The sequence below is a fragment of the Monodelphis domestica genome, chromosome 5 (genome assembly GCF_027887165.1).
Source record: "Monodelphis domestica isolate mMonDom1 chromosome 5, mMonDom1.pri, whole genome shotgun sequence".
NCBI lineage: Eukaryota > Metazoa > Chordata > Mammalia > Didelphimorphia > Didelphidae > Monodelphis > Monodelphis domestica.
In genome coordinates, this window is record NC_077231.1 from 268,941,632 (window position 1) to 268,967,889 (window position 26,258).

Below are 26,258 nucleotides of genomic sequence, written 5' to 3' on the forward strand. Positions count from 1 at the left end.
TTCAACTGTAAAATGGGGATAATGATTGCACTTAATCCCAGGGTTGTTGTGAGAATCAAATGAGATAAATGAAAAATACTTGGTGCAGTGTCTGGTACATAATAAATAGATGCTATGGAAATCTTTACTTCCTTTCTCTTCTCCCATTTGTGGCTGGTGTTTTCCAGATTGCTCCAAGTCCTGAAACATTGTAAAGTATCCTAAAAGAGATCCGTAATGACTCAAAAATATATTGATTTAATTATCCACAGAAAAAAAACATGGTATGAACACCTAATTCTGCGACAGGTAATTGTACGGTTAGTCCACAGAGTTAGTCTAATGCCATTTTTCCTATATTTTTCTTTCTCTTCCATTGGCAATGGTAATTAAAGACTCATTTCCCTAAATCTGGTCTAGTCTTCAGTAGGAGCTCCCAGTTTTTCTAATATTATTCTGAGGCAGATACAAGCCTATCTTTCATGTTTTGAAAAGTGACTTATTGATGCTTATTTTGGGGGTTTTATAATAGCTTTTTCCAAGCCCCACTGCACCTTCCCTTACCAGAATCATGATTAAACTAAAACCAATATATACAATAAGCCCAGACTCCTCTGCTGCTTATTGTGAGAAGTATCCTTTGGAATTGAGATTGGTTTTTGCATTTAATCTGAATTTGTTCATCTTTTAGTATAATTTTATATCAATAATAGTAATAATACAATTCATCTTTTAAAATGTAATTTATATGTTCATATCAACTTATATTGATATGATGATGACAAGTCTTATTTATATAGTACCTACTATGTGCCAGGCACAAATGCTTTATAACTGTTACCACATTTGATCATCATAATGATCCTGAGAGGTAGGTGCTGTTATCATCCTCACTTTCCAGATGAGGAATCTGAGCCACACAGAAGTTAAGTGACTTGCCTAGGTTCACACAGGTACTAAGTATCTGAAGTCTATCATGAACTCAGGTCTTCCTGAGTCCAGGGCTGGAACTCTATCTACTTTATGACCTATGACTGTATCTAATCCCATTTTTAATATGAACTTATATGTAACAGGAATAATATCTGGCATTTTAAGAACTTTGATCTTCTCCACCACCCTAAGAGGTAGACGCTTTTCTTGTTCCCATTTTACAAATGAGGAACTGAGTTTGAGGGAGGTGAAGTGATTTGCCCAGGGTCCTCCAGCTAGTAACTGATTGAGGCAGGATTTCTATTCATCTCCTTGACTCCAAGCCAAGCACTCTATGTAAATTGAGTCTGAGTAGTTGAGTTGGAAGACAGTTTCCTTCATTAATGTTCTTTTCTGGCCTCAAACTAATAAACAACTAAAAATTTCCACCTAATTTATGAGGACAATAGCAATACCAAAAGCAATGCTGCCACACAGATTATTAAGACTTCATAAAATGAAAATCTTGCATAGTTTATCTATAACACATTACAATGCCATAAATCACACTTGACAAAATAAATGAGCAATAAAGTTTTGTGTTATGTCTCCTCAATCATTTTTTCATGGGTTTTTTTTTCACTCTAGTTCACTATATTTAGAAACTCGTGATGGGATTCGTAAACTTTTTCAATTAGCATTGAGACTCAGATTTAAAGATGGTAGAGGGACCAGCTCTATGGACTTTATGGGGGGCTTCTTTCTGATGTCATGGAGAACATCTGGCTTAAGCACAAAACTTGAGTAGAAGAATATTTTCTGATTACATAAGAAGACAAAATGGTAAGAAATTCAATTCCTTTTGTGAGAGCAAGTAACTTAATTAAGTGGGGAAACATCCAAAGATTCTTTTCATGTTCTTCATCTAGAGGCAGCACATAACATAGTGGATTGAGCTTTGAACCTGGAGGTAGGGCAGTATTAGTTTGAATCCAGTCTCAAATGTTTACTAGCCCTGTAACCCTGGACAAGCCACTTAACCTCTGGTTGCCTCAGTTTCCTCAGATGTAAAATGGGGATAATAATAGCACTTTTCTTGCCACTTAACCTCTGGTTGCCTCAGTTTCCTCAGATGTAAAATGGGGATAATAATAGCACTTTTCTTGCCACTTAACCTCTGGTTGCCTCAGTTTCCTCAGATGTAAAATAGGGATAATAATGGCACTTTTCTCGCCACTTAACCTCTGGTTACCTCAGTTTCCTAAGATGTAAAATGGGGATGATCATAGCACTTTTCTCCCAGGGTTGTTGTGAGAATCATATGAGATGATATTTGTTACGCAGTTAACATAGTACCTGGTGCTGAGCAGGTATTTAATAAAATGCTTCTTTCCTTTCTTCAGTATCAATTTCCTTTTTTATTCCTTAAGGAATTTCTAGTTTTGTGAAATCAAGCTATCTAGGACAAGTTAAAAATTTGGTCATGCAAATTTTGGTGATTTCAACATAAGTTTCTATATCTAAAAAGGCATACCACTGTGCTAACTTATTATAAAAAGGATATTAGGAAAAACAAAACAAAATCGAGCACAATAAAAAATGAGGATTAAGGAGATGAATGTAAAGTCTTCTATTTGGGTTAGAAAAATCAGCTCTATAAGTATCAGACAGGAGAGGCCTGGTTAAATGGTAGTGGCTATGAAAAAGATCTTTGGGTCCTTAAGTTCAATATCCTTCAAGAGTGTGACATCCCCCTCCATTCCCAATAAGCAAATATAATTCTAAACTCCAACAAGAAAAGGGTAACCACAAAGAGAATGAGGAAAGGGATAATCATTTGGCACCCTCTCTTGGTTCGTTTACATCTGGACTGTGGTGTTCACATTTTAAAGATATTTATGAGTTAGTTAGCGTGTTGAGGAAGATAAGTGTGATGGCGAAAGGCACTGAGATCACACTTGAGAAAGAATAAGTGAAGTAATATTTAAGGGATAAAGTCTTGGGGGAAGGGAGGGAACCGTGATAGTTTTCTATAAGCTCTCATGGAAAAGAAGGATTAGACTTTTCTGTTTCGTCCCAGTATGTAGAACAAGGAACAATGGGTGCAAGTTTCAAAGAGGCAGATTTAAAATTTAAGAGAACTGGTTTAGGAAAAAGAAATTGCAATAATCTATTTATACAGGGAGGCAGAAGTGTAGAAAAGAAGCCTTGCAGTAAATTTCCTAGCTACTAAATACCAAGAAAGGCAGCCTGGGCTCTTCCAGGATAAGTCATTTGCTTGGTATTCTTTCCTTTACTGTAAATTTCCAGGTTATTAAAATTCTGAGACAATTTAGGCGAAGATTATCACTTGCACAATTAAGGATTATTGCTATTGAAAAGATTTCCATGTTTGAAAAACACAGCAGGAAGTCCTGACAGCAGGAGAGAAATAAGCAGCCCTTAATAGAGAGAGCAGCGAGTTCATCTATAATTGTTTGGATTTCGACAGACATGATCAGTAGGGAATACCTGAAGGTACAAGACACAACTATTGTTCTGAATTTTCTAAGTCGGAGACAATAGATAAGTGAATTAATTTGAAAAACTTGCTTTTGATGTAGCCAAAGAAAACTTGACAAAGGCTGCAGCTCTGTGCGATTTTTAAAAAATAAAGAACAAGTATTCCATAGAAAGGAATATTCGTTATATACTCAGTGTTAAGGTAATATTTGGCTTTGAAAGGCAGGATGTTCAATAATTTTAAAATGGCAACATTGAACTTTAAACAACAAAGAATAAGATGCAGATAAATGTCCTGCTGGGGAGAGTTAATGGAAGAGGCAAAGAAAAAATTCCATTCACTAAATTGGAAAGCATTGTTATAATCTTGCAAAAGCAGACATAGAGGGTGGAATTCTTTACATTTTAAAAAAAGAGTACAATTTCACTGAAACTGTATGCATAGAGGATTTCTCAAGGATTAATGCCTATTCTATTTCTAGAATTAACTTTTAGCACTTCCTTTTGTTATAATTACTTCCAACGGTATGCAGGAATATCTTATTTTCACTCAACAGTGATCCATATATGAGAGTGAAATTGGAATACAACTTTGTCCTACGCTGGACCAAACTGGTTAGCAGACCCCTATCTAGAGCAGGCAAGTTTGGCCCCAGGATGGGGCACTCGATTTTAAAGGGCACCAAGAGTGCTTGAAGTCCTTGGGCAGTAAATGAACAACTGAGCTTAGCATGCAATTAGCAAGGAAAAAAAAAACAACTAAAAAGAAAGCTACCAGCAGAACCCTCAACTGGATTTGTCCTTTAAAAAAAAATGAGATTTGAGGGTGACACCTTGTGTTGCTTGCATTAGGCACAAAAAATTCAAGTTATGTCTCTCCTGGCTGATTTTGTTGTCCCCTAGTATTTTTTTTTTAATTTTCAGTAAAATAGAAGAGGAAAGAAAGGAATATATTACAAAAATATTTTTGAGAAATAGAGTAATAAGTATGGTACTTGTCGATTATAATGTCACCTTCTTCTGACTAGGCTTTTGGAAATTAAAATCCTTGGATATCTCATCATATTGAGGTAGTAGTTCATGGTCTTACCAAACTGGAAAAGCTTCAAGCCTGGCTCTGTTAAGGAAATGTCTCAATCTAGTCTGAGAAGCATCCTAAATCAGGAGAATCTCCTCACTAGGTTGGCTCACAAAGTAATGGGTTTTTCCACCAGAGCAACTCTTAAAAGACCATGAAAAAATTGGTAAATTAAAGAATGGACAACAGTGACATGGTCTAACATTTACATATTATTCTAAGATTTGTAAAGTTCTTTGCTTATATCATCTCATTTGATCTTCACAATAATTTTAGGAGGGAGGTATTGTTATTATACTCATTTTTCAGATGAGAAAACTGAGATTGAGGGAGGGTAAGTGATTTGCCCAGAAGAAGTCAGTCAACCAGTTAACCAGGCAACTGGCATTCACTAAGCATCTTCAATGTGGTAATCAATGGACATAAAAGAATAGGAAAAAAAAAAACAGAACCTCATCTCAGGAAGCTCCTAAACTAGTGTTGGCAAACCTTTTAGAGACTGCATGCCCAAATTGCACATCCAAGCTCCCTGTGAGCCCTTCCCATTACTCCACACAGGAGAGAGGCTAATTGTTTGCATTGGGCTGCTGGGCGGAGGGTTGGGGCATATGAAAGTTGTCCTAGGGTACTCTGAAGAGGTGGAATGGAGCAGCCCCTTTATGGCATGCCATCCCGGACCTAGCCTAATGTTTCCAAAGCAGAAATTGAACACAAATCTTCCTTATACCAAGTCTGGTGGCCTAGAAACTATACCAAGATGCCTAATTAAGTATTTATAAGCTCTTATAATGTGGCAGGCACCATACTAAGTGTTCAAACTGTCCAAGAGAAGAGTTATAATCTTTCTTTGTGGAGTACTCCCATGGATGAAGTTACAGATCTTGAAACATTGAAATACCTATATAAATGTTCCTAAAATTTGGAAAAGCTGGACTTCCACAAGGATTGAACTACCTGCTGGCTCAACATCGCCAATTTCCATGATGCCAGGTCAAAGTTAGTAGGAAGTATCCATTGGTTTTCAATCTTGAACAAGGGACAAAACATATATACATTACCTCAAAATTCACCAGGAAAATTTCTAGTTGTCTTCTCAAATGAGCCAGCTGAGTGTAGGTGTAGAAGAATTACGGCTGCAGAGATATGACCTCAAGCTTCAGGGAGTCATTTGCTGGAGCTAAATATAAATAGGGAATACTTGGGAAAGTTAAGGCTGCTTTCTTTAATGTATTGGTTAATCATATACTATTAGTCATCTCAACAATCCACATAAACACATTTCTCACCCTTTCTCCTAAAGTTATATGGAGCTCTGAATGGTAAAAACACAACAATGATCAAATAGGCTGTCCGTGAAAGATACATACCCACATCTAGAGGAAAAAGGTACTTGCTGAAGACAGCCCTGAGCCAACTAGCATCCAGACTCTACTTTAAGGAAGTAAATAGAAGCCAGGGCTCCTATTTTATTTCAATGATGAACAGATCATGATTCTGGGTGAGTAGCAGACAGTTAAGTCTGAACATAAATATAGAGTTTATTATTATAATCAAATAAAACTTACAACAAAGTTAATGCAATACAAATTTAATGATACATATAATTGTTTTGCTGCACAATAATGAATCTTTAAATGGTAAGCAACTTCTATATATCATAAGAATTAGCCTATGATGTGGTATAGGCTATAAGTTAAAGTCAGAAGACTTGGGTTCAAGGCTCAGCTATCCCTGCTATCTTGCTCTATGTCTACACTCTCTAAGCTTTATCTTCTTCTTCCATAAAATGGGAATCACAACATAATAATATTATTTTCAAGTGAAATATATATTGTATTTATATGTTATATTCTATACATAAATATAATATTCACTCTACTTACCATATAAGGCTGCTGGGAAGGCCAAATGAAATGAAGTTGTGACTTGTTCATATTAAACATATTTTTGGATTTTTAATCATCTCATATCAGTTCTTAGAATTCTATCAATAATCAACCTCATTGTCAATGGTTGTATTTGATACTGTCTCATTGATTGCAGGCAGCTTGGTGATTAGGGTGTTGGATACAGAGTCAGGAAGACTTAATTTCTTGAATTCAAATCTGGCCTCAAACACTTACTAGCTGTGTGACCTGGCCAAGTCACTTACCTTGTTTGCCTCAGTTTTCTCATCTGTAAAATGATCTGGAGAAGGAAATGGCAAACCACTTCAATATTTTTTTCAAGAAAATCCCAAATGGGGTCAGGAAGAGTCAAACATGACTCATCAACTAAACAACAATACCACCAGTGGGAGGAGTGGGTTGTTGTGAGATTCAAATGAGATCAAATATATAAAGCACTTTGCACATTCTAAAATAACTTAAGTAGGTCTGGGTGTTTTGGTTTTGTTTTGTTTTACTTTTTTGGTATCACTGTCCCATTAACAGTCTGATGACTTAATGAGGTTTTAAAAAAAAATTAAACCTTACCTTCCATTTTAGAGTTAATACTGTGTTCCAAGGCAGAAGAGTGATAAAGATTCGTGTGATTGAGAGAAATGGGCACAGACAGAATTAGGCAAAGGGGGTTAAGTGAGTTGCCCAGGATCACACAGCTAGGAAGCATCTGAGATCAGATTTGAACCTAGGACCTCACATCTCTGGGCCTGACTCTTAACCCACGGAGCCACTTACCTGCCTGTAACTGTTTGTTTGTTTTAATCAAAATTGAATGGATAGCTCAATTTGATTTACAAATAAGTAAAAATAAAGGTCTAGGTTTCTCTTCCTAAAAAACTACTTAGACATTCTGAAATCTATCCATGGTCCAATCCAGGTTAAGAACCCCAGCACTAAAAAAATTAAGAGGAGACAATATTTTTCAAACTATTTCAGTATTTGTTTAAGTCAGAGGTGGCATCTTTCAGGATTTCTCAGATAGTTTTTCCTCTTTTAAAGTCAGGATCTTATATGGCTGGGGCGTTTGTTCTTTCCCCAAAGATTTAGCACAGAAATATGCTTGCCTATAATGGTACACTAGACCCAAATTCAAAGATTCTGAGAAAAGGTTCATTCTATGGACTGCAGCTTGAAGAGAAAAAGTCCCAGCTGCTAGCTAGCATTCAAAGATCTGGATTCTTCTCCATGGATATTTTAACTTGATTAATATGTCTTTGTTTCATTTTAGACTAGCATCTTGCAGCTTTCAGGCTAATTCTTCCAGCTGATAGTTTTGTATTAGCTTCTGTCTAAAGCATTTGGGTGAGCAGGCAGGATAGGAAAGGTTATTATAGGTCTAGCATGAGCTGGCTTAGGTTTCCTAGGGTTTATTTAATGAAAACTCACACACACACACTCATCTCCTATTCATTTCTCTTGTTTCAAGAGTTTCTCATGTTATGCAAACCTACGACAACAGAAAAGGCATGAACATCATAGGAAGTTGCAATGTTTTTACATAAAAGTGGAATATTAACAATATCATGAACAAATGGCTAGCTTGTCCTCTGGTACAGACATAAGGCCATATTTTAAAGCAATCTCCCTTGATCCTATGCCTGTAAAATCCACCTTAATGAGGGCAGATCAAGTCATTTGCTGACAGAACTCCCAATTTGGTACTTCAAATGTAGATTTTATGATGGAAAAATTTTATGAGTAAAATTAGAAACCATTAGAAGGGAACATTTAGATCCAAATGACTTCAGTTAACCAAGGCCCAAAATGTCTTTGTAGATCAAAGTCATTATCATGAATTGTACTCAGAACCAAATGGGGAGCCAGTGCAGACTGTAATACAGTCATTCATGCTTCCCGGAGCCAATGGGGACAAGATGCTGCTGTAGCCAGGACCATCTGACATCCAAAAAGCCTCCAAGGGCATCTGCAGGAAAAGTATATTTACTCACAGAATCTGGAATAGAGGTCTGGACTACTGTGTTGACTGTCTCATAAGTATCACTGTAACAGTTTAGCAGGAAAATCCAGTCTCTGGGTGAGAAGTTGAAAATAAATAGGACATAATGAGAAGTTTGGGTTTTTTTAAGTTTCCCTTCCAGAGTGATCTGAGTAATTGTCTCAATTACTTTTCATTGACTGAAAAACTGACTTTGGTATGAGTGTCCCCAGATTAGGGCAGCATTTGTGAAGGTTTTCAAGTTTGTGTGCCCAAACTATAACTTCAAGCTGCCTCCCTCCCCCCAACATTGCCCCAGAGAACAGAGGGAGAAAGTGCCCCCTTTGGGCAGCTGGACAGAAGGCTGGGCATGCAAAAAAAAAGTCCTCAGGAGCTGGGAAGAGGGGGAACAGAGCAGCTCCACCCCCATGCTGGCTCAACATGTGTGCCAATCCTTCACCAATGCTGGTCTAGGGAAATGGAAGAAAGTGCTTATTATCGTGCCTGGTGCTTAGTAGGCATGTAACAAATGTTTACTGATTGATGAATTGAATTGACCTGGCATCTGAAAAATATCTTGCCTCATGAAAAACTGTCTTCATCATCACCTAGTGTACCAAGTTAAATCAGCTGTCAGGTTACTCTAGCTGTCAGGGAAGTATTCAACTCAGAAACTAACTCCACAGAGAACCAAAGTGTGTGCTATTAAGGCTTCTCCAGGATATCTCGAAATTGTGTAGGACATTCCATCAAAAAGACTTTGTGGACTTGTACATTTAATGGGCATTTTGTTGCACCTGCCCAGGTCACCTAACATGAAGGCATTCCCAAGGGAATGTTTACTGTATTTGCCTACCACATGGATGGCAGCAGTCTCTTTCTATTGGTGGCAGAGCAAGCTATCTGGTTAAAACCATGAGACTATAGCAAACAAAACAGTCAAGTTCCGGCTTACCTTCAGCTTGGGTGTCTATCTAGACCCCATGGCCCTGAGAAATGGGTTTAGGATTTTGGTCTGGTCTATTTCATTTATCCTTTTCAGTTCTAAGTACAGGCAATGGAGTCTCTGCTAAAATCTGAAGCTTGAGCTATGGTGGTCTGGGGACCAGAATTCCAGACTACATTTTGGTTCCAGTCCAAAAAGGAAGCCTTGAGAAGCCAAGATGCTTGGGACTCTGGCTCAAGGGAAGCATTGTGCTATTTAGCAAATGAGCTAAACTTTGAACTTAATTTCCTTCCTTTCCCTGGAGATAAAAGTGATCCAAGGGACGTGTATTATATCCCTAGGTTTTACGAGTTGTTTGTATGTTTGTTTTTTGCCATATCTTCAAAATAAATATTCCTTTGTAAAAGCTAAAGTGGTTAAATGAAATTGATTATTAATAATTAAATAAATGTACTTTATTTAATAAGTGTATTCAAGTATTAAATAAAATAAATAAAAAGGAATTCAGGGGATTCCTACAACTGGGGAAACATTAGTGACAGGGGCTGGTCCCTATGGCAGAAAGACCAGACACACCCCAAATTCCCTTTAGGATCCTAGAGAACCCCAGTGTTAGGGTTCAATATAAAATATCTGATATATGGAAGTGTGGGCCAAGGTAGTCACAGTTACACATTCAGTTAGGCTATGAAAGGAAGAAAAACAAAGTATCTTTGTAATAGGGAGAGTTGTACTTAGAAGAATGATGCTATTTCCTGCTCCAAAGTGATTATGGTCTATTCCAATGCCCTCATAAATCTAACATCTGAAAGAAGCAACAAACACTCAGCAATATTGAACAACACTTCTGGAACTCCCAAGGTTCTGATTAGGAAATTCAGATCTCTATCTTATTTTTATATTTTATATTATATATTTATATATATTTATTTTACTAATATATATTAATTATTTATTAATTATAATTAATATATTAATTTATAATTTATTTTATAATTACTATAGCTTCATAGTAGAGGCGTGGTAGGGTCTCAGTGAATCCATTCTGTATGTTAAGCAAGTATATCTGAGAGTTTCTTCCTTATCCTCACCTAGTTGAATGATGGCTACTCATAGTTGGACTATGTGGATAATGATTTTTGGACCAGGTCAGAGGAAGATAATGTGATCAGATGTGAATGGTTCCAAGTGGGTTTTCAAAGCCAGAAAATCACATCCCAACTACATTTGGTATCAGAAAGAAACTATGATGTAGTTAATTTTAACATCATATTCGATTCTGGGTTTTTTTCCCCTCATCCCCATATCTAATCTGTGTTCAATTCATGCCAGTTCCAACTCTGGGATATATTCTCCCAGTCCTATTTACTACTTCCTGAACTTCAAAACTTTGATGTCTCTAATCCTGCTCAACCATCAGCACCCAGATAGAACAACCTACTACTCCAGATGCCTGCTTTCCCTGGAATATTCTTCTACAAGATCCGTCTTTGGAGAATTCCTCTTGGTACCTCCATTTTTTTGAAAGGCCTTTGCTGGTCGTCATTCATTCTCCTCCTGATTTTGCTCCATACTTTTTGGACTTCAAAATCATGGTCCTTGTGCAAAGTACTTTTTGTGCCACTGGTTTTTCAGCTCCACTTTGTGTATTATCTTCCCATAGTAGAATGTAAGCTTCTTGAGGGCAGGGGCTGTCTTTTTGCTTGTATTTGTATCCTCAGTGCTTGGTATTGTCCCTGGAACATGGGAAGTGCTTAATAAATTCTTGTTTCCTTTTTTCTTTCCACACCAACCCTTCCATTACTATTTTTACTTTAATTCACTATATATCATCTAAACTAAATAGTTTTCTAGTTGGCACCTTCTTGTTGTTCTTTTTATCATCTATCTGTATCTCTCATCTTCAGTTTACCCTGTACAAGGCTAACCAAGTAATCTTCCTACTGTATAGGTCTGATCATTTGATCCCACCTGTTCAAAGTCCTTTAATGGCTCTCTAATGCTCACCAAATGCCAAACTCAAGTCCTTTCCAAATCTAGCTTCAGATTTCAATTGAAGTCTTTTTGCACATAAATCCCTTTCATTTACTCTACATTTTTGCCAGCAGGATTCCTTGAAATTCCCTACCTCTGTGCATTTCCTTATCCCTGTGCTTGAGATAGTGAATGTGTGTAAAAAAGAAATAAATGGTGAACGCACATTTTAAAAAGATAACCCTAAGACAGACAACAAGAAGACCAGGTTGGCTGGACCATAGCGCACAAGAAGAGCAATGATGTGATTGAGGTAGGAAAAGTAAGTTGAGGCCAGGTTGTGAAGGGCTTTAAAAGCTGAGCAGAAGAAGCCTGCATTTGAACCCAGAGGCAATAAAGAACCATCAGAATTTATTGAGTCGAGGAATGACATGGTCATTTCTGTTCTTCAACAAAATCCTTTTCACAGTTGTGTGAAATATAATTTGTAGTAGAGAAGAAAACTTAGCTCATCTATAAAATGAAGTGAGTTGGACTTGATGACTTCCAAGTTTCCTTCTGGCTCTAAACATATTAACTTAAAATTGTTCTTAATAAGAGACTGAAACCCAAGATGGGTAAGGATTGAAGCTAGCTACTTTCAAACGCACCAAGGCAACTGGTCCAGGCCAGCTACAAGGCCCTGAAGAGAAACTTGTAGGTGTGATTGTTAAATCATTGTAGGTGTTGTTGTTTTTTTTTAAACTGTGAGCAATGAGAGTAGTGCCATGATACCGGAGAAGCAAATGTCTGGACTTCTAAAAGGAGGGAGAAAGGACACTCTTCAAGCTTTAAGCCAATAAGCTTAAAGTAAGATTCTTTCTGTTTTTTAATTTTCCATTCTTACATGATTCTTGTTGTCTCCCTCCCACCTTCCATAGCTGACAAGCAGTTTCACTGGGATATATATATATATATATACACATATATCTAATCACTCAAATCCTATTTCTATATTATGCATTTTTGTTATAGAATAATCTTTTAAAACCCAAACCCCAAATCATATACCCATATAGACAAGTGATGTCATGTGTTTTCATCTCCATTTCTACTCCCACAGTTCTTACTCTCGATATAGATAGCATTCTTTCTCATAAGTCCCTCAAAGTTGTCCTGGATCATAATATTGCTTTTAGTAGTAAACTCTTTCACATTTGATTGTTCCACATTATTTCAATTACTGTGTATAACGTTCTCCTAGTTCTACTTATTTCAGCTCATATCAGTTCATGTAGGTCTTTCCAGTTTTTATAGAAATCCATTGATTCATCATTCCTTATAGCACAATAATATTCTATCACCATCATATACCACAATTTATTCAACCATTCCCCAATCGAGGGACACCCTCTCATTTTCTAATTTTTTTGCCACCACAAAAAGCTCAACTATAAATATTTTTGTACAAACAGAAACTTTCCCATTTTTTTTTAATATCTTTGGGATACAAACTCAGTAGTTGCATTGCTGGATCAACGGGCAGGCAGTCTTTTAAAGCCTTTTGGACACAATTCCAAATTGCCTTCCAGAAGGATTAGATCAATTTACAACTCCACCAGCAATGGATTAGTGTCCCAATTTTGTCACATCCCCTCCAACATTTATTATTTTCCTTTACTGTCATATTGGCCACTCTGCTAGGTGTAAGTTGGCACCTCAGAGTTGTTTTGATTTGCATTAAAGTACAATTCTTAACAAAAGTCATAGAACATATTACTAAAGAGTGCACTAGTGTCTCTATAAAGCCCCAATCCTATATCACCATCTACTGACATTTGGAGTAGGGTGTGATAATCCATTTACCTCAAACTCAACATGGCCAGAATGGAACTCCTTATCCTCTCTCTTCCCATCCCTAATAAGTTATTTCTCTTTCCAATTTCTCTATTTCTGTTTCACCATCCCTTCAATATCCCAGGTTTATAACCTCAGAATCATTCTCAATTCCTTAATGTTTTCACCTGACCTATCTGATGAGTTGCCAAATGTTACTGATTTCATTTCCGTAACAAATGTCACTTTGGTCTCCTGCTTTCTCCTCAAGTAGCCAACACCCTAGCTAAGGCCCTCATCACCACTTGATTAAAATACTGATCTAGCCTCCTGAGTTATCTTCCTTTTTTGAGATGTACCTCTTTCCAATCCATCTTCCACACAGATGCCAAAGTGGTTTTATTAAAGGCAAGGTCTAACTATGTCACTTTCTTTACTCAAAAACTCCAGAAGATCTCCATTTCCACCAAGATATTTGTGAACATCTCTGGTCTTTGCTACCTCAATCCAACTTGTATGTATGTATGTATACTCTGAGAAAATGAAACCGCATGATTATTCTTACACCATATTCATTGATTAATTCGCATTATTGTGAATATATGTAATATATATTGACATACATGTATTACATTAATATTCAAATTAGTCTTCCCCAAGTTCCCCAAGTAAATATGAGATGTTTGTTATAGGGAATTGGTGCTGAAATCATGTCAGATGGTAAAGAGGCAAATCTAGGTCTTTTGTAGATAAATAACAGAACATTTGTTTAAGAGCTGACTTTAAAAACATTAACATTGCCCCTGGTTAAATTATCTGTTTCTCCATTTCCCTGAATAGGTATGGATCAATAATGCAATATTAACCATATTATAGTCTTCTCACTCCCCAAAGCAAAAGCAAAAGCAAAAACATCAAAATCCTATAGACATTTTCCCTTAATAGTTAGTCAAATTTAAAGTGTCATAGTCACCATCTTCAGGCTGATCCAATAACAACCCATCCACTGTGTTGTGATGATAAACAAGTTGAAGCTTGTTCACAAAAAAAGAATAAAATTCAAATATAGTTCAAATTCAATTTTCATGTTGAGATTGGTATTTTTTTATTAGTTGCCTACATAGCTTGAGTATCCTGGTATAGTCAGTGAGCTACTAAGGCTCTGTAGTGACATAGAACATGATAGAGGGCATTGGACAAAGCAATGACCTTGGTGCTATTCTTAGAGTGGATGATGGGAGCCTTAACCCAGAATGCTGACCTCCAGAGGGCATGTATCTTCCCATATGGCAGCCTGGAAACTACTGCCTTATACTTTGTGCCTTACATAGCTCCACTGGATTTCACTATGTGATGTGACTCTTTTCCCTCATTCATCCTCAGGCTGCTAACCCTAGCATCCCTTCACCATTTTGTCTGTTTCCCCAGACCTGGGTTCTCCCCAGACCCCTGAAGGGAGAATCAGTCTGGATGTTCTCAGGAACAGTCTCACAGCATCACTTCACATGTGACTGTCTCCTGTATCACTTTCCCCCTACCTCTCCAAAAGTTTTGCCTCAGGTGAAAAAATTTCGACCCCTCTCCTTGCGAAGTTGACCAGCCTAGCACATAATGCTTCTCCAAATGCACCTGACACCCAGGCATGCAAAAATAAATTCCAGAAAAGCTATCTGCGAACTCCTGACTTTCACAGCCTACCCATCCCACCACTCTTGAGATCCCACTAGGTGTACCTTTTCCCATAATCTATGAGTTAAGTACTTAGGCAAGCCATCTAATCTCCTGTACTCTCAGTTGCCTCCTCTTTAAAATGGGGATAATTCAACCTAAGCACGTTGGTCCCCCTGGAAAGAAGAGGCTGACCTGGGTCATTTCTGAGGTCCCATCAGTTCTAATATCTATGATCTATAAAGCTATTAAAATTCTGTGCTGGGAACCCCAGAGTCTTTTTCTCTCAAGATGGTGGATTAAAGAGAAGCCAGAAGTCTCATGTTATTGATTTTTCAAGCATTTTTGTTTACCTCATTATAGCTTCTGGACTTTATATTCTTACATGTTCTACCATATTTATCACAAACCTGAACATTTAGCAATAGGGAGAACAAAATTCTTCTGTGTTCATTTCAAAACCATGGATTTGAGTTCAGACTTAGATTTTCACTATCACCCCTGTTTTAGCTTTGTGGAAACTGATCACTGTAAATGGAGGGGATTCTTTACCTTTCTCCTTCCGCTGAGGCAGCTTACCATTTCCCTGCTGACGGTGCTGAGAGTGGTATCTTTCTTTATCATTTCTGCTTCACTGAGAATGCTTGTGGGTTACATGGGACAGAAAACAAGTGGCAGCAGCCCGGAACTCGTCATTAGCAGAGTGGCTACTTCCCAAAAGTTTGTCGAATGCCTGAAAACACAATTAATTTTTACCAACTAACAAGCTTATCATACTGTGCAAAGAGTCAATAGACTTTCATAAGAACGTTCCACCCCTAAATCACTCTAAGAGTGAATTAAATGCCTCCAGAAAATCTTAGACCTGCCATTTTTTAATTCAGGGGTTAAGGATTAGCCCTGTGATATCATTGGACAGGAATCCTTAACCTGGCATTTACGAACTTCTAAAAATGTATTTTGAAAACAGTACTTTTATCTATAAGCTTCCATTGTAGTCTTGTGTTTTTTTTTTAGGCATTTAAAAACATTCTTCTGAGAATGGGTCCAAAGGCTTCACCAGACTGACAAAGTGGGGGTCCATGGATTCCAAGGTGAGGAATGTCATTGTACCAAAATAGGCCACCTCTTCTTCACCATCACCCAGTACCTGCCCTCTTGAACCATTATCTTCTATTTGCATTGTGCATTTCTGGTATGTATGATTTTTTGGCATGTCATCTCCCCTATTAGATATAAGTTCTTTAAGGATGGAGAATGCTCCCCTTCTCCCCAAGTACTTAGTGCAGTCCCTGGCACTGCATTCTTTATTGATTGACTATTGACTTGAACTCAAGGTCAGCTTGCTCTATACACTACCTCTTGGGCATCTGGAAGTCGGCTGCTGAGACATTAGCTACTTTCCCTCTAAAATTTCAGTGAAAGAAACTAGATTTTCAGAGTTCCAAAAGATGTTGCTACAAGAAGAAAACCAGGGTGGCTATGGTGGTGGTGGGATGGTAATTTAGGGAAGCAGCTGTGGGCAGTGGTCCTTGGGACTATAGAAACGCCCATACTGGGGATCTCTGAAGTCAGCACATAAAACTTGGGGAAAGAGGACTTCTCTCTTGATAAACTAATCCTCCTGAGAGAGGCCATAGAATCTTAGATTTAGATCTGGAAGGCTTTGAATGGCCTGCACTCCAACCTCTTCATTATAGACATGAAAAAATTTAGACATGTAAAGGCTAAATGAATTGTTTATGGTCATACAAGTCAGGAGTTTAGCTTAGATTTGAATGCAGATGCTCTGATGCCAAAGGCATCGCTTTATATCACACTGTTTATTGGCAGGACAGAAACTGTAATGGTGCAGTTTGGCTACAAGGGGGTCTGGTAATCAAGGATGTCCGCCACAGGATATCCATGTTTGTATTCCCTAGGGCAGAGACCATTTCTGGGGAAGTCTCGTGCTCTGGGATATGCTCCTGAGTTTGCCAATGTCTTCAAAGCACAGAACACTGGAGACTTTAGAAGTCATGAATCAGTGTCGTGAGCTCAGGGGTAACTATGTTCTTGACCCCACAGTCTGAGCATTCCTTATTCTTTTAGGCATGCCCCCAAAATCAGAGTCTTGGCAGTCATGGGATTGGGAAGCTCTCTCAAGGCTTTCTATCTTATTTTTATAGAGTCTCTCCTATTGAAATAAAGCTGAGGATCTTTCCACATTCTTCCTTCTCCTTCCCCTCCAAGGGATCATTTCCTGAATTAAAATAAACAAGGAATTTGTTTCTGGTTTCTAAAAAGGTTTTTCCTTTATTACTATGCTAAGCCATTTTTCCCCTATTAAAAGATTGCCTCTGGGGCTAAGAGGCCACATTAGAATTCTTTTTAAAAATACATTTGAAAAAAGCATTTTCTACAACTTTATTATTAAGTGAATTGTGAGCTGGTTGAAGTTTGTATCCTAGATTGAAACAATATATCAATAAAAAAAAAGCTATTATTGGATGAAATGAAATTATTTGCTATGTTTTAGCTCTTTTCTTGGCAAAGAAACAATTTCTTAGGCTCTATTCCCTTGCAACAAGAAAATACGGACATGGTAAGTAGTTTAGGAATGGCAAGTAGTACAATTTGGTGGGGATATAGGGCATCTGAGTCAGGTCTTAAAGAATTAATGGTATTTTGACAAGTGAAACCCAGTGGAGTCCAGGTGGAAAGAGTAATATGACCAGAGGTACAGAATGTTTTAAGCACAGGGTCTATTACAAGAAAGACAGTAGTAAAGATTGTCTAGAACAGAAACATCACATGCTTGGCCTCTGGGTTCCCTGGGCTTCATAACACTCCTTCATGCACAGAACCAGATTAAAGTATAATTGGGAAATGTTTAACAAAATAAATAAAAATAAAATAAACATATATAATGTTAACATATGGTTTCCTAAATGAGTAGAAATAGATCCTGGAGGCCTCCATTATGTACAGTTTAGTGACTCTATTTCTATTTGAGTGGGACACCATGAATCTTTGTGGGCAGAATATTGACTTAGAAGGTCACAAATTAACATTATCTATCTGGGCAACTATGTGACCCAGTGGCTAGAATGCTGGACCTAGAGTTAGAAAGACTCATCTTGGTGTGTTTGAATCTGTCCCCAGACACTATTTTTGTCTTGATTCTGTTTGCCTCAGTTTCCTCATCTGTAAGATGAGATACAGAAGGAAATGGAAAACCACTCCAGTATCTTTGCCAAGAAAATCCCAAATGGGGTCATGAGGTCAGACATGACAGAACAACCACTCCTGACAATAACCAACAACCCCAACCACCAACCACTATTAATAAATAAGCAGAATAAAAGAGGGAAGCCATTCCACCAATTTAATGTTTTTAGGCTTAGCCTCCTCCAGTCCCAGGCTCTCTCTGCTACAGCAGTGGGTGACTTTGGTCAGAAATCTCATCCTACTTTATATAGTAACTAACCAATACACTTCCTAAATTTGAATCTCTGCTAGCCAAGCCATAACCCCAGCAAGGGTTATTTCCCCAATAACCATAAGATGGCTCTAATTGTCACTTCCAAATTTCTCTTAGTTGTCTATGTAAATGAATGAGATGGAGAAAAGGTATAAAGACATTCCATGCCCTAGAGGCAAAGTCATTATCTTTGCTAACAGTTCAATGATTTCCTGCCCTTTCCATATGCAAATGTTGCCACTTACAGTCTGAAAAATGAAAAATCTGAAAGGGACTTTGATTCCCTTCCTACTTCCACTTTCCCTACAAGGATAATATTAATTCATGTTTTATCTCACATTAGGCAGCAAGTTGTTTGACCTTTCTTGGACTTGCTTTCCTCCTCTCTAAATGAAGAGGCCAGACTAGCTATCTCTAAAGCCTCTTTCAGTTCTATAATCCAATGAAAGATAACAATTATGATTGCATAATAATAGTTAGCATTTATATTGTGCTTCAAGTTTTGCAAAGGGTTTTATAAACATTATCTCGTTTTATTGTCAAAAAACCTCTAGGGGGAGGTAGGTGCTAATATTTCCATTTTACAGATGATAAAACTGAGATAGACTGACATTAACTGACATGTCAATGGTTTCACACTAGCTGAGACTATAGTCAGATCTAGCCTTTCAAGTCCAGTGGCCTACCATCATCCCACATAGGAAGCTCATGGATCCAGAACAAGGGTGACTGGGTGTAGGTTCTCATTGGCTGATGAAAAGGAAAAAGATGGAGGGCCACTCTACAATTCTACCTAAGACTGGCCCAAGTGCATTGCTGTATTTGTTTTAGTTTGAGGGCTGGATTTTTTAGATATGCAACAGCCCTTAGAGATCACCTGGTACCTCATTTTACAGTAGAGGAAATGAGGCTCAACCTTAGTTATCAGAAGCCAGAATTTAAACCAGATCTTATGTCCCCAAATTCAGTCGCCCTTCCAAACTGCAACTCATACCCTAAGTCAACAGTTTCTATTTAATGATTAACAAATTAGAGGTTCAAGAAGATGGAAAAAGAGGTTGGGTCCGGTCCGGTCAGGCTAGGCTAAACATTTGTAATGAATGGTGTTGCAAGTCATAATTGCTCAATTTTGTATCTAAAACACTCCTTTACTCCTCCCCCAATTTCACAACACAATTTTGTCATTGTGGCTTTTGTTGAAAGTTTGAGAAACAAGCAAACAAAAATATTGGAAACCTACTGGCTAGACTATGCCCCTCAAAATGTGGTCATCCTGGTGACCCTAAAAGAGGCAGTATGGTACAGGAGAAAAAGAACTGGATGTAGAGTAAGAGGACCTCCAGCATAGTGGAAAGAGTGTTGAAATTGGAATCAGAAAGATCCCTAAATTCACCATCTACTTCAAGAACTTCTCAGATGTGTGATCCTGGACTTCTCTGAGTCTCAGTTTCTCATCTGTAAAATGAAGGCGTTGGACTACATGGTTTCTGAGGTTCCTTTCTGATCTGTAAGTGTGATCCTCCAAGCCAAGAATCATAAGGACTAGGAAGGAAGGACTAAGTCTTGGCTTTTGGGAAGCCTGGAACAAATATTATACTATCTCTGAGCATTCTTTAGGATCAGTGACTGGAGCAGGAATGGGAAGGTTTTCTAAAATGGTGATACAAGTAAGTTGTGAAAAGTCTATGGTATGTCATATTGATATTTCTATACAACTTACACTCCTTACATTTATTACTCATATCAAGACAGGCCCCAAATTATTTATTAGGCATTTACTGTGTGCTCTAAAACTGGGCCAAGTATCATGGAAAATGCCAAATTGAAGACACTGTTCCTTATCTTAAAATCTAGTTGGGTACACCAGATTTATGAGCAAGAAACAACTAGAGAACAATACAAAGAAACAAATAGTCTCATATTAAATTTTATGATTCAGAATATAAGTGCTTTAGGAATTCAAAGAAGGGAGAAATCAATGTGGGCTGGAAGATTCAGACCCTGAGTGGCACACTGAAATGTAATGTGTATTGGGAGGAGGATGGAGGAGGAACATTTTTGCCTTTTTAATGTTTGTTATGTTTAAAACGGTCCTAAAGCTTTGAACCCTGAAAAGAAATTCAGATGTGGAAACTGTAGGAAACTCAAGAAAGGTGAGAAATGTAGGTGTTTTAATCATAAGACCAACTGCCTCCTCTATAATAGGCAAACTCTTCAACCTAGTGTGGAACACACATTCAATATGGCTCCCACCTACCTTTTTAAAATTTTTTAACTTTACTTCACTTTTCATTTACTATGGTCCAAACAAACTAGCAATTTAACTGTTTCCTGATCTCAACATCTCCCACTTTCTCATCTCTGTACCTTTGTACAGATAATCCTCCCTACAGTCTTCCACCCCCAACTCCAGAATTGGCCTCCACCTCTTAGAGTCTTTGTTTTCCTTCATGACTCAGCTCAGGTGCTCTCTCCTACACAAAGCTTTTCCTGATCCCATATTGTATTTAAGGTTCTCTCTCTCTTTCTCTGTCTCTGTCTCTGTCTCTGTCTCTGTCTCTGTCTCTGTCTCTCTCTCTCTCCAAACTAACATCATATTTATTTACCTATATCTATGATATCTCTGTAAACTATACTAGTTTTTAAGTTGGAAACTATTTTCTTTTCATCTTTGTATGACCAAAACCCAACATATTGTACCGCACATATTAGTTACTTAAATGTTTGGTGACTGGAGTTGAATAAGAAACAAATCAATGGGGAGATTGGGGGTGGGGGCAATCCTCAAAGTATGATAGTTTGTTCCTTGGGGGGGGGGGGAATGTTTTTTAAACCATAGAATTCTTTACTCTATTTTTTCAGTTCAAATTCTTTCTCTCCCCCAACCCTTGCCCCTGCCCAATGAGAAGGCAAGAAAAACAAAACCTTTTACAAATATGTATAAACCAAATAATATGTTAAATATGTTAAACCAAATACATTTCTAAGGAAGGAAGTTCTATTTCAAACCTTCCACCTGGGGGGGGGGGTCCAACCATGCACACTGAGATAGAATGGTGGAAACTGGTTACTAAGGGAGGTTTCATAATGTGTATGTGAGCTAAGATGGACCAATGAATAAAGAGTTAAATTTGGGTATATTAGTGGTATAGCCTAATAAGTAGAGCAGGAGTTTTTCACTTGAGGTCCTCTAATACCCTGAGTGTTATATAGATAGATTTCAGGGAATTAATTTACTTTGATGAGAAAAATACATGAGCCTTTGGTTCCAACTATAGTCTTATGCATTTTACTTTATGCACTTAAAATCATTTTCTGAGAAGTAATCTATAGATTTGATCAAAGGGAACCATGGCACCAAAAAAATTTAAGAACTTCCAAACTAGAAGTCAGATCATCTACTGTCCACTTCTATCTCCCTCTCCCCAGCTATCTCTTCAACACAATACGGTAAAATGGATGGAGTGTTCAATTTGGAATCAGAAAGAACTAGGCAAAAATTCCACCTTGGACTCTTCCAACGCATGTAGGTAAGTCACATAAGTGTCTGTCTCAGTTTTCACATCTATATGGATACAATCAAATAAAGACAATAATAGTTCTAATATCTACCTCACAGGATTATAATAAGGCTGAAATGAGATATCTACAAATTACTCTGGAAACTTTAAAGCATCATATAAATATAAGCATTGTTTTGTTTTGTTTTGTTTTTTATCATTTTGAGAATGCCATGTAGCCTTCCAGAGCTTGATGCAATCAGGACAGTAACATATGAAAATAAGAACATCTAAATCACTTCTCCACCTATAAGTAATCTCTCTTTGATTTGGACTTCATACAGAATGTCTGCCCAAGATGGTGGTTACCAATTTAAGTTATATATGTGTGTGCATGTGTCTGTGTCTGTGTGTGTATGTATATACATATATATATATAAATTCCTTCTTATAGTTTTTGTGTGTTATTTATCCTTTTAATAGGTTATTATCTTTTCCATTCTTCCGGAAACTTTTACTCTTTCCAATTCTTCAAAAATCTATCCTTATATGCCTTTAAAATTATGTTGATTCCACTATGGATTTCTTCAAAATACGTATAGCTGCTCTTTGTGACTTCATCTTCCAACGTGATATTGTCTCTTTATCAAATGGTACATAATGCATTGGGTCCTTAAGTGACAAATTCCAAATTCAATTATTGTTAATGAGACTAGATAGCCAAAGAGGAGCCAAAGTATCTGCTTAATTTCATTATCTATTTGTTGTACTCCTTCCACTGTTTTTGTGGAACATTTTTCCACTGTAAAAATGTTTTTGAGACATCCTGGTTTGTCTGGGTCTCGTGCCAAGCCCTTTGAAGGCTTGTTTTCTGCAAAGCTGTCTTTTGCTATTTTGTGAGGCAATACTATTTGTATTCATTTATTGTCTTTCTTCATAATATTTTACAAAGAAGTTTGTACTCTAAATTGGTGTTGCCCTTGGCTTCCATGTTTTCTCAATTCCCATCTGTTAAAATATGGTTCATTTCAGTTTCTATGATGTTGTTCAGTGCTTCCTACATGTGGCAACTTCCAAATTTCATCTCAAAGAAAATATTTGTGATAATCTGTATAAATCTTTGCTCATTTTCATTTTTCGATCCAGAATCATGTTTTCCAACATATTTTAATCTTCTTTCTAATGTCTCCTTTCTGAATTGAAATACCTAAATGTAAAGGTTTATTCTAGCTTAAGTTTAGAAGGTCTTATCAAGTTATTCATAGAATTTCTCAAATCCATTCTCTGCAACAGATGCTGATGAACAAGTTATAATTATCTTCATGGTAATCTGTTTGCTTATGCTCATTGTAAACACTGCAAGGCAATATGACCAAGTTTCTGTTGAAACCTATTGCCTTTGTTTTGAGATCAAGGTGAAATGAAATCTTTCTTTTGCCTCCAGGAGTAGAACTGGAGAACCTGTGAGGTATCTCTCATTTAAAATCTCTTCTTTTTCATTTCTTATTTCATTTTAGTGAAAATGTCTACATGGATTTAGTCTATTTTCTCTAGTAGACTATTAACTCACTGATTTACAGACAAAGAACATACATTGAGAATACTAACAGTTAAAATAACATGTATAGATAATCTAAGAATTGTGCAATTTTAGGGGGGTGTATCATCTTTCCTCCTCCCCCCACTTTTCTGCATCTTCCAAGGATCAGGATCCATTTCCTATGGGGAGTCTTTCTTGCTTGCTCTAGTTGTTGGAATAATCTTCTGTCTCAAGTTATGTGCCATATATTCATTTCATTACATATTATTTCCCCCAAGCAAGAAGCATCATGGACTTATAGATACCTCAAAGTAAGGAAGACTTTGATTCCTTCCTATGACACATATGCAGACTATGTAACCCTCAGGCAGATTACTTAACCTTTCAAAGCTTCAGGTATTTCTCTAAGATCATGCATTGCAAAATGGGTATCAGGATGAATTATGAGTATAGGAACTTTCCCCATCTGGATTTCTGTGTAACTAAGATATTTCAGGTCCAGTAAAAACAACAACCCTATGGTAGAAGGAATTCATATATATATTCCTTTAGGGTGAGGATTTTTTTGCTTTGTCTTTGGAATCCTAGTGCCTCTTGCAAAAAATTCAAAATAATGGACCTTTAAGAAATGCCTGCTGACATAGCACTGCTGGGTTTCTACCCCCAAAGAGATCATACATAAGGAAAAAGACTTGTACAAGAATATTCAGAGCTGTGCTCTTTGTGGTGGCAAAAAATTGGAAAACGAGGGAATGTCCTACAATTGGGGAATGGCTGAACAAATTGTGGTATCTGTTGGTGATGGAATACTCTTGTGCTCAAAGGAATAATAAATGAGGAATTCCATGTGAACTGGAACAACCTCCAGGAAGTGATGCAGAGTGAGAGGAGCAGAACCAGGAGAACAATGTACACAGAGACTGATACACTGTGGCACAATCAAATATAATGGACTTCTCCATTAGTGGCAATGCAGTGATCCTGAACAACTTGGAGGAATCTATGAGAAAAACCACTATCCACATTCAGAGGAAAAACTGTGGGAGTAGAAACACAGAAGAAAAACAATTGCTTGAATACATGGGTCAAGCGGAAATGGCTAGGGATGTAGACTCTAAATGAGCATCCTAATGCAAACACCAACAATATGGAAATAGGTTCTGATCAAGGGCACAAGTCATACCCAAAGAAATGGTGCGTCAGCTGTGGGAAGGGGGGAATGGAGGGAAATAATGTGATTATTGTAACCAAGGCATAATGTTCTAAAGTGACTAAATAAATTAATTCAAATAAAAAAACTAAAATTAAAAAATTAAAATAAATGAAATGAGAAAAAAAAAGAAATGCTTGCTGGAGGAGGAGTCAAGATGGCGGCATAGAGGCAGCGAAAGTTCAGACCTCTGAAAACCCTTCCTTACCAATTACAAACTAAATGCTCCAAGGGGACTGAAAATCAAACCTAACAACAGGACAGAGCAAAGGAGCCCCCCAGCTGGACTCAACTTAAAAGGTATGTCTTCCAAAAGCCTGAATTCGAGAACACTTGGGTTTAAGGGGAAGGAAGAAGGAAGGTCCCAGGACCCCTCTCCCACCTAGAGTGCTGATCCTCCAGCAATAGCTGGAACCTCTGGGCAGACAAGAGTGCTGGTCTGGAGGGAGCACCTTGCGGGCAAAGCTGTGCCAGGCTCAGAGCGTCGAACACAGGTGGTGAGGAAGCAGTTGGAGAAGAAGTGCAGAGCAGGCAGCCTAGTTGCAGCATCAGAGACACTCCATATTGCCCCTCCTTCGCAAGGGTTTGACCTTAGTGCACATCCAGCTCTGCAAGTTCAACCCAGCTGGCCTTAATCTCATCAAATCCTTCAAAGGGCAGAGAAGCTCAAGCTCCAACACCCGTCCCCCACAGACTGTGCTGAGAGATTTGCTGACTAAACTCCATGAGGGAAGGCTGATAGAAAAGCCCAAAACCACATATCCAAAACATAATGAGAAGAGCAAGAGTGTAGACAACAACAGGGGGAAAAGAAGGGGCAAATATGAGCAAACAACAGAAAAAGAAAAAAGAAATTACAATCAACAGCATCTATCTAGGCAATGAACAAAGAGCAAATGTAAAAAAGAAGGATGAAAGAACACAAAGCAAAAACACAGAAATTCCAGCAAATTGGACACAGACTTTGGAATAACTCAAAATACAATTCAAAACACAATTAAGAGAGGCTGAAGACAACTTGGAAAAGAACTTTAAAAGTAAGATAAGTCATCTGGAAACAGAGGCACTTGAACTAAAACAAGAAAATAATGTCTTGAAAGTCAAAATTAATCAGCATGAAAATGAGGCAAAGGAGATGAAAGATGAGGCAAAGAAAATGAAAGATGAAGCAAAGAAGATGAAAGATGACCTCCAAAGAAAATCAGACCAGAAGGAGAAGAATGAACAAAAATCCAAGGATGAAATCCAGTCTTTAAAAACCAGAATACAACAATTAGAAGCAAGCAACTTCATAAGGCAGTAGGAAATTATAAAACAAAATCAAAAGAATGAAAAAAATTGAGGAAATATAAAGCACTTCATTCACAAAACAGAAGATTTAGAAAATCATTCCAGGAGATACAACTAAAAATCATTGGTCTACCAGAAGTCCATGACAAAAGGAAAAGCTTGGATATCATTCTACAGGAAATTATCCAAGACAACTGCCCCGATATTCTAGAACAAGAGGGAAATGTGGAGATTGAAATAATCCACAGATCACCTCCTGTACTTAATCCCCAACTGACAACACCCAGGAATGTTATAGCCAAATTGAAGAACTATCAGACCAAGAAAAAAATATTACAAGCTGCTAAGAAGAAGTCTTTCAGATACCAAGGAACTACAATGAGGATAACACAGAATCTGGCTGCATCTACACTGAAGAACTGAAAGGCATGGAATATGATATTCCAGAAAGCAAGGAAACTAGGTCTGCAACCAAGAATCAACTACCCAGCTATAAAACTGA

The 26,258-nt window shown here is 37.5% G+C and overlaps 1 long non-coding RNA gene across 2 annotated transcripts in view; it reads left to right on the top strand.

The window, feature by feature from the left end:
• The first annotated feature begins 19,431 nt into the window (after positions 1-19,431).
• The window catches only part of LOC130454648 (uncharacterized), a 49,752-nt gene continuing 42,925 nt past the window's right edge, over positions 19,432-26,258 (top strand). The window contains exons 1-2 of one of the 2 annotated variants that reach the window (XR_008912438.1): positions 19,432-19,723; positions 21,646-21,746. This is a non-coding gene — a long non-coding RNA (uncharacterized LOC130454648). The remainder of the gene's footprint in view (positions 19,724-21,645; positions 21,747-26,258) is intronic. The other variant, XR_008912437.1, reaches the window with a different exon arrangement.